The sequence below is a fragment of the Suncus etruscus genome, chromosome 4 (genome assembly GCF_024139225.1).
Source record: "Suncus etruscus isolate mSunEtr1 chromosome 4, mSunEtr1.pri.cur, whole genome shotgun sequence".
In the NCBI taxonomy this organism is placed as follows: domain Eukaryota; kingdom Metazoa; phylum Chordata; class Mammalia; order Eulipotyphla; family Soricidae; genus Suncus; species Suncus etruscus.
Window position 1 is genome coordinate 109,439,767 of NC_064851.1, and position 10,297 is coordinate 109,450,063.

Below are 10,297 nucleotides of genomic sequence, written 5' to 3' on the forward strand. Positions count from 1 at the left end.
TACAAGAGGGATCCAGGCACTACTAAATAAAACTAGAAACAGCTCACAAGGAAGCAGTTCTACTCATGTGCTCTATTCTTCAGAGTCTTAACTTTTAAAAGAGCCGACTAAGACACATGCATCTCAGCAATTAGTATCAATCAGTCCTGACATAAAAAGTGACCCATCCGAAGTCGAAGTAGTTTTGATCGATTCTGCACAGACATTTCCTTCAATGGAACACAGAAAAGAAACAGAAATGGGTTAAAATATTCTCCATATAAAAGAGGATCCTTAAATGGCCCCTACAAAAGGATTTCACAGACTGGAGAAATAGTATAGTGGGTAAGGCACTTGCATTGCAGGCAGCTAACTCAGATTTGGTCCCTGGTCATGTCACATCTAACTTGGGCACTGTCATGAGCAATTCCCTGAGAGCAGAGTTAGGAGTAAGCCCGGAGCACTGTTGCATGTGACCCAGAAATCAAACAAAACTAACAACATCTTTCCCCATAAAGTACTTCCCAAATCTAAACAAAAATACCCAGAAACTTGGTCTTTATAAGTATCTATTACTATGAATGCTTCTCCTGCATCTTATGGGGTTAAGATTTTAAGGTGTTTTCTTTAATAATGTATTTTTTGGAGGCGCACAACTGGCGGTACGTAGGGGTCAGTCCTGGGACTCAGAAATTGCTTCTGGACTATATGGGATGCTGAGAACAAATGAAAAACAAATTAAAACAAAAAACAAAAATTAATAACAAACAAAAACAAAAAAATTATTTTTGAAAATAAAAAAACAGGGGCAATACTGATTTCAATCTTCTGTGATTCCAATCTTCTGTAAATATTAGTTTAATTAATGCAATTCCTGCTCTTGTTATAGGGAGCTTCAAGAATCGTTCCTTTAGGTAAGGGAATAAAACCAAATTGTGTAATTTTATGAAAAAATTAATTCTATTAGAGTTATGTAATTGTTTTAATCTTTTACAATGAATAAAATTAAACTGTATTTAATTTTGTTAGCAAGTGCCATACCTATTGGTTGTACTATATTTAGGGTCTGGAACTATGTAAATTTAAGGGACAAAACATTGAAATCTGGGGCCAGAAACATAGCACAGTGGTAGGGCATTTGTCTTGCATGCAGCTGACCCAGGACAAAACAGTTCAACAATTCTCAGCATCCCATGTAGTCCAGGAGTGATTTCTGAGTACCAGGAGTGACCCCTAAGTACTGCTAGGTGTGGACCTCCAAAATATACATTATTAAAAAAAAAAAAAAACTTAAAATCTTAACCCCATATGATGCAGGAGAAACATTCATAGTAATAGATACTTGTAAAGACCAAGTTTCTGTTTCACAATGTGTGATGGTTCTTATTTTATTTAAGTACTATTATAAAATATGTCATCAGTCAACATTATGTCCTATTTACTGAGAAAACTGACCAAATTGGGACCAGGGAGAGAGTATAGAGTGTGATTCTTGTCTTGCAAGTGGCCAACATGGGTTCATCACTGACACCCTATAATCTATCTCCAAGCACTGCCAGGAGTGATTCCTAAACCAGAGCCCAGTGCAAGTGAGCACAGCCAAGTTTAGCTATGCTAAACAAAACAAAACAAAACAACCAAACAAAAACTGACCAAATTGACTTCATTGCTTCAATATATAGAGGGCTCTCTGATTTAGATCAAGTATGTAAAAAGTATTGCTTGTGAAAAAAAAATGAGAATAAAAATCTTCCTTGGAATGACTAGATATAAGCTATTTTATTGAATAAAATTGACCCATTTATCATGAAAGTTATACAAATGACAATGAATAGTAATAGCTATTCTCAAGTTTGTTATTTCCTCTTTTAGCTTTTTTAAAATTTTATTTTTCACTATCAAATTGTAATTATATTTTACCACTTATAAGAACATAGACTCTTCCCATCCCTTTACTCTAATATCATTTATTTCTAGTTAGGTTAAGCTTTTTCTCTATTTTCTTGTCTATTATTTGTTTATTTAGTGAATACTATGAGTTGCCTTGTTGACTGAAGTGCTATTATTGTGTGTATCTGCACAGGAGCATTTTAATTTATTTATTTGTTATTTATATCAGTACAGTGTATGAGCCTCTGATTTGGGGTGTGGTCAATCACTATTTAGGTGCTTAAATCAGTAAAAATAATTACCCATTCACATTACTAGTTACATCCAGAAATACTAAAATCTGGATCATGACATCAGGATATTTCTTTAGTGGAGTCCTCTTCCTGGGAAAGTATGAAATAGTTATGTGATTTCTTCTCTATTTTAAAATTATTGAAGGAATAATAATGGTATAAGTAATAATAATAGAATAAGAAATAATAGTATTATGAGTATTAGAATAACAGAGAAATAGTACAGAGAGTAAGTATTGCCCCTGTTTAAACTCCAACACCACAGATGTTCTCTCAAAGGCAACAGAAGCACAGATTCAGGGATATGCTTTTCATACAGTCATGCATGACTCAGAAACAGTGAGAGAGATTGAGAGAGAGAGAGAGAGAGAAAGAGAGAATAAGACTACAGGAAACAAATAAATATATTTGTAACCTTAAGTCAATTGTTGTTGTTCATTTTCTGTCATTAGTGGAAATTAGAGCAAATATGACTATCATTTTGTCTGTTACATTTATTGTACATTTTTGGTTGTAACACACACACAAATAAAAGCTGTTGATAATGGAAATGTGACCATTCTAAAAAAGATGAACATCTGCTCTAATAAGAAAAACTTACTGTATGATCAAAATATTTGTTCTTCTTAAATAATTCATGAAAATATGCAAGATTAGAATAAGTGTTTGTTGGTAAAATTCAAACTCCACAAAAATGAATTTATTTCATTTTCACCAAAGTGGATTTGAAGTTTTAAATATAACAATGTCTATAAAATGGTGTTGTTGCTGATAGTAATAAATGTATTCATGATATAAAATTGCTAATAAAATTGCATCTTCTCTGTATTTTCAGAGTTTGGAATATATCTAGAAACTATAAATGCTAATTGTAGTGTGCTGCATTTTTAGTAAGGCATGAGAATTTGATAAACATCCCAAAGAGAATAATTATCTCTTTGGGGAGATATCTAGTTGATTTGATATCTAAAACTAGCTGATATGTTATTTTAAATGGTGCTTTAGAGTATGCGTACAATGATTTGAGTTTCCCTTTATAATTTTGAAATATTACATATCTGATAAAGTCACTTGCTGGTAATGAGGAGAATATTATTAAAAACTGAGCAGCCTTAAAACCATAATTATTGTCAAGACATAACAGATTATCAATATCCTAAACACTTTAGAACAATCATTCCCAATTACATAGATAGCTATACTATCCTTCTGGCTCCTATTTTGAATTTTTAGGTGATAGATATTAAATCACTACCTAAATGTCTTACTTTGAACAAGTAAAAAAGCAAGGAAATTATAACCAGAGATTTTTTTCTATAAGTTTAAATTTTTTGAGATTCTTTATTCAATAATACCACTATGTAATAAATAGAAATCTAAAAGTTCAGGCAGTATAGAACAAAATTTAACTTCTCTAAAATAAATTCTAAGAACTAATCAAAAGAAGGAGAAATAGCTCCATATTGTTGCTGAGTTAACACTGTTAACAGTGATGTGTGTATGCGCACGCATGTGTGTGTGTGTGTGTGTATGTGTGTATGTTATTGAGTGCTCAATATGCACATGTGTCTGTGAGTCTGTGTGTCTTGTCTGGTAAATGTCCTCCAGGTGGTATGATAGGTAAAGGCATTATTTGCTGCCTTTCTTTCCGCTCAACATTTAAAAGCTCTGGGTTTCCCTTTGGCTATGCATAAGGAAGGTTTCCCTGTGGCTATGTATGAAGTTTAAAAGCTTTATTCTTGTTTTGTAAAACTTTCTTTTAGCATAGCTATATTCAGAGATGAATCTAAAAGCCAAATAACTTTTATGCTGGGAGTTCTGCTATGAAGATTACTACTTTGGTCAAAAGAATCCCAAATAGTGTCTGAAAACAGGTCTCCATGGGCACATTTTATGATTCAAAAGACTTTCCCCCCCTTTCTTAGAAAGGCAGTCCAAATAACTAACTTTTCTAAAAGAGAAAAAGAGTTAAGCAACTTTGGAAAAGAGGCAAAGGAGCTTCCGGCAGAATCAGGTCTGCATGTTCAGCTGCCAGACTGGGGCAAAATTCTAGAAATACAAATGCAAACTCTTAAGACTTGCACTGGACATGTGACATTGCTACATTCTGAGATTCTTCTCATTCCATATTCATTTGCAATATTTTTTAGTCTTACTTCCTTACCATATTTGACACCTCAGTTATTGGTCCACCTTAACCATCTCATTAGAGCTGTAGCATGAGATCTGCACAGCTTTAGACGTATCTGTTCCTGGTTCCCTGGTTCTAATCACAGCACCTCAGAAAATTTGGGATGTTGCAGAAATGCAGTGTGGTCCAAGTACCACAACCTTGAGAAGGAAATAACACGTGTCAATATGGTAGAAATGTGAGTCAAAGAAGATTGTAATTTAATAAACAATTATCTCATTTTCACCCTCCAAAATAACCATGTTTAATGCATTTGTAAGGTATTGTTTTCATTATCATTATTATTTTCTTTGTTTTTGAGCCACACCCAGTGGCACGCAGGAGTTACTCCTGCCTGCCTCTGCATTCGGAAATTAGTTCTGACAATCTCAGGGGATTGTATGTGAGGCCTCCTCATTCTAGGTAAACATCCTACACACTGTGCTAATGCTCCAACATCATTACTGATTTATTATTATTATTTATTATTATTATTATACTTTATTTGTCCATATTTCACAGTTCTCAGGGGCTAGTTTTGACTCTTTATTTAAGGTGACCCATGGTGGTGCTTAGAGATCTATATACTGTTCTTGAGATTTGAACTGTGATCCAGTATATTCCAGACAAACACCTTTTCTACAGTACAATCTCTCTTGCCTTGAGAAGTAGAGGTATACATACTGCCTTTCTAGAAGGTTCCATAGAGCAAGTTTTTAGTGTTTAAGACAACCATTTCCTACCTCTTCTCTTCTTGATTCGCTTTCTCCAACACTAGCTATCTCCCCAGTAATACTTGCATTTCAGAACACAGAGAAAATGCTCATTTTGACTTTTACTTATTAAGTAAATTGAAAAATTCTGTCATATTTCCTATCACCTTATCTCAATTAGTTATTTAATTTAGTTCAATTAGTTTGGAGTTTTCTACTTCTGACAATAGTCTTATGAATTTTACCCTGCTTATGTAAAAGGAAAAATATTTTAATATTTAATATTTATCTTCATTTATTCTTATTTACAGGTAACATGCCTTTATATAAATAAATATCACTTTATAAATCAATGATTGCTCTCTAGTCTAATTGACTTACATATATATTCTATACCTTAATGTTTTTGTTTTTGATTTTTTTGGTTTTTGGGTCATACCTGGCAGCACACAGGGGTTACTCCTGCCTCTGCACTCAGTAATTGATCCTGACAGGCATGGGGAACCATATGGGATGCCAGGATTCGAACCACCATCTGTTCTGAATTGGCTGTGTGCAAGGCAAATGCCCTACTGCTGTGCTATCTCTCCAGCCCTATACCTTAACGTTCTAAATATTTTTAAATAATAGAAGCATCTGGAAAAATACACATTTAAAAAATTAGGTGTTCCCTTTCACTATAGTAAGAATCTGTTTGCTGAAAAACTTTTAAAACAGCTGTGTATTATTATTTATGTAAATATGAAAGTATTAATTGAATATTATTATCTTTTTCTCAGAACACATTTCTATATTACTACCCAAAAACTTTTTGCTTTGATTATCTCATGTGATAGAAATTTTAATGATTTCTCTTCACTTTTGGGTATCAGTTTCTCCGCGTTTTATGTTGCAAATTTTTCTTTTACTTCTTTCATTTATCTATCAAACTCTGTGTATATTCACATAAAAACATTTCATATATTTTAGTATATGACTATGCCAGGTAAACTTTTCTCTATACAAGAACATTTATATATATATATATATATATATATATATGTAAATGGTGATTCATTCTCCATGTGCCCTGTGATATTTTCAAAGAGAAATCTTTCTATTTGATAGGTCCTGGAATAAAGTGACATTTATAAGCCTCTCATTATCCATTGTGCTCAAAGTGGAAAGGAAATTACACTTAAGGATGAGTCCCCTTCAGTCAATTATATTTAACAACCTCCTCTAGTTTGTGCTTACATAACTCTGTTTAAGCAATTGTGAAAGCAAATCAACAGGAAACTTTGAGAAGGCATTTGGAGTGCACAGGAGTGATCATAAAAGAAGTAGGATCTATAAAGTATTTAGTATTCCATAGGAAGGATATATTGAGTTTTGAAGGAATGTTGGGAAAATATTTTAATTTAAGGTGACATAGATAAGTTATTGTAATACAGAATCAATCCTCCCCAAAAAACTAAGAGGAGTGACCAAAGTGTAACATTTATAAGGTTTAGCCAATAGAAACAACATTAAATGATAGATGATAAATCACTTCATAGAGCAGAAGAATAGTATTAGTGAAAGCAGTTCAGTTAATCTGCCAGTAGATGTAGATGGTAACTATGTTAAAAAATAAGAAAAATATCATTAAGTGGTTAAATATTAATTTTATAAGATGAATATTGCCTGACATAGTATTATTTTCAACTTCAAGAAAATAAAATATGCAATAAATAATTCAAAAAGAAAATATTGAAAAGTTAAACTTTAAAAAATTTAAAAGCGAAGATTTTATATTATGAACAGTATCATCAATTGCATAATCTCAATCAATACAGTATTTGAATGAATATTTTGTGTTATGATTTGAAGATATGGCTCAATATAAGAACAATAGGCTTGTTTGTATGAGGCACTGAACAAGGTCCCCAAATTTTAATTTTTAATTATGTAATAATATTAATAAAAGTATTCAATAAATATATTTATTAAATCTAAGTTGATAACTAAATGCTATAAAATAACTAGACATAAAATTAAATTTTTATTGGGCAAGAGTGATAGCACAGCTAGTAGGCAGTTTGCCTTGCATGTGTCAGACCTGGGTTCTATCTCAAGAATCCCATAAGGTCCCCTGAGCCTGCCAGGATTGCTTTCTGAACATAGAGCCAGGATTAACCCCTGAACATCAACTGTGTGTGGCTTAAAAGCCAAAATAAAAATAATAAATTTACGTACTTGTATTTCATGAAAATTTAATAAATTTTAAGTGTTTAAATCATTTTTGGGGGTGAGGCTTACACTTGGAAGTACTCAGGTGATACTTGTGCACTCAGAAATAACTTCTGGTGAGCTACAGATTGCTGAGGACATTATCCACTGTTCTCTGGGCCCCAAAGTAAAATCTTCATGGGATATATGAAGCAATTCTTGACACAATGTATAAAAAAATTAGTCATATTTGCCAAGATTTTATATATATAATTTATATTAATTTAATAATGTTATAATAGAAGTCTAAAATGTTATGTAAATTTTGAAGTTCATATATAATGCATACATATTATAAAAATAAAGGAATATAAGGCAGCAACAGTACAAAGTTTCAGGTGCTTTTCTCACATTCTGCCAACCCCATTTCAACAATCTAGACTCAAATGGTTTCATGAGCGCCACTAAGTGTGATCTTCTGAGTCTGGAGTGAGCCCTGAGCACTACTGGGTTGGGACAGCCCTCCCAGTAAAAGAAACAAATATTAAAAAGAAACTCACTGTAGCAGAGAGTGGCAGATACTATTTTACCAAATCTGTTCTCCACGGGTTAGATTTTTATCTGAAAATTTCAAAAGTGAGTAAATTCCCTGCCTCCATTTTCTTAGGAGTGACCAAAGGATCAAGAGCTTCCTAGAAATTCACACAGAATTTTTGCTGACTTTCTCTTTATTAAAGTTTGGCCATAGATAACAATTATAAGAATTATACTATTCAACAATTTAAAATAGTAAAAAATGTAAGTTATTGATAAAAATTGATTTTGTTCTATTTTTTCTCCACTATCATAATTATCCTTTGGCTGATATACAGTAAATACCTAAACTAGGAGCTATGATGACCTATGAAGCAATAAAACTTATAATAAAAGTTCAATATACCAAAATGAGTTAAGTGGAAAGATATAATAAATCAGGGTCTTGAATAGCACAGACAAGTCTACAAATCATTTTGAACCTCATAAAGTGTGTTTAAGGAATAAATTTTCATGTGTTTTTACTCTCCATCATTTAAATTTTCTGCATTATATTAAAAAATCAATCCAATGGATATTTATGGAGTTTCTATTAAATGGTAGACATATTTTATATGACACTAAAAATATCATTAACAAAACATAAAAAAATAATCCCATGGCCTTCAACTCACTGAATCTGTTGCAGAAAAACTATAAATGATAACTAATGAAGAATATATCACTGGGGTGGAACAGTGGTGCAAGCAGTGGGGCATCTGCATGCGCTAGCCTAGGACTGTCTGAGGTTCATTCTCCCAGCATGGTCTCCCAGCCAGGAGCAATTTCTGAGCGCATCGCCAGGAGTAACCCCTGTGCTTCTGAGCATCACCAGGTGTAGTCCTCAAAAGCAAACAAACAAACAAACAAACAAGAATACATCACGAAAATGGCATAAGAAAATACTTACTTTTACCAAGATACAATAAATGGAACTGACTTTGAATTATTCCTAATTCATTTAAAAGTAAGCACAAATATCTGAGCCAACTGTTTTAGATATAGACAAGGATAAGAACAGATTTCGAAGCAACAGAAGAGAAGTAAGAGTGAAAACATACACATACCTGAACCTGAATAACATTACCACCGTTAAACTAAATGTTGAAATAAAAAATATTTCCATTTAACAAATAAGCAATTGTTCTTTCTATGCAATAGAATATTAGTCTGTTATATCAGGACTCAAGATCCAACCCACTAAGACTTCTAGGAGCTTAGTCAGTAATGTAAAAAACGTGAGAGTTTATTCAAAGACCAGCCTGCTGGGGTTGCATTTGCTGGAGGTGCTGAACCCCTAGTGGGCTCACAGGTCCCTTTTATAGAGAATTTAGGGGATTCCTGCCTCTAAGTAGCTGGCTTTTAAAGTATAGGTTCTTAGTATATAATGCATCAAGCAAATAGCTAGGATTGGTCATAGTAGGGGAAATAATTTATCTTCAGATCCAGGGTACGATTGTCAGTTCCTGTAAGTGTCTCCAGACCCAGGATGTGGTTGTCATCTGACCATTGCAGTATTTTATGGTATGTACCCATGAGGGCTGGTTTCAGGATTTGGTTGTTCTTCTGGGCCTTTACTTCCAAACTTACATCCCTTCTAGCTTCTAACAAGTCAACTATAAAAAAAGAAATTTACTACTGATAATGCAATCGCATGGGTTAACAAAATCACACTAGCTAAGGCCATACTAAACCAAACAAACCAAACATTTTTCTCAACAAATTGTATGATTTCATTTACATAAATATCTGTAGAAGGCAAGCTAATCAAGAGGGACAGAAAATGTATTAATGATGATTTAAAATTGGGATAAGTCATGAGGGAGAGAGGGATAGAAAAGGAACATGAGAAAAAATATGATATAGTAATATATTCATGATTTCAATAGTAGTGGTTTTATTAAAATGTACATATATTCGGGGCCAAAGTGATAGCACAGTGGTACGGCATTTGCTTTGTATGCAGCCAGTTTAGGATAGACCCAGGTTCAATCCTTGGCATCCCATATGGCATTCCCCAAGCCTGGAGAGCGATTTCTGAGCTCAGAACCAGGAGTAACTAGAGCGCCACCAGGTGTGATCCCCCCCCCAAAAAAAACCCCAAATATATACATATATGCATATAAAGAGTTATCAAGTTATGCAATTTAAGTATTATACTTTTTTCAACACAATTATATCTTAATGTAGAGAATTTCAGTGAGTTCTGAATGCTCATAGAGTTTCACAAGATGACATCTTTTTCTATCTAAATGATTTCAAATGCTTATTTTTTTTCTTTCCAAATAATACATTTAGAAAACTATGATATTTCTTGGAGCAGAGTTTTATAGTTTTTTTTTTTTTGTATAGGACCTTCACATTTTTAGTCAAGTTGATTCCAAGATATTTGAGTTTGTGTGGCACTATTGTGAATGGGGTTGTTTTCTTAATGTCCATTACTTCCTTATTACTATTGAGAGTACTATTAAAAGTACTATTGAAAGACC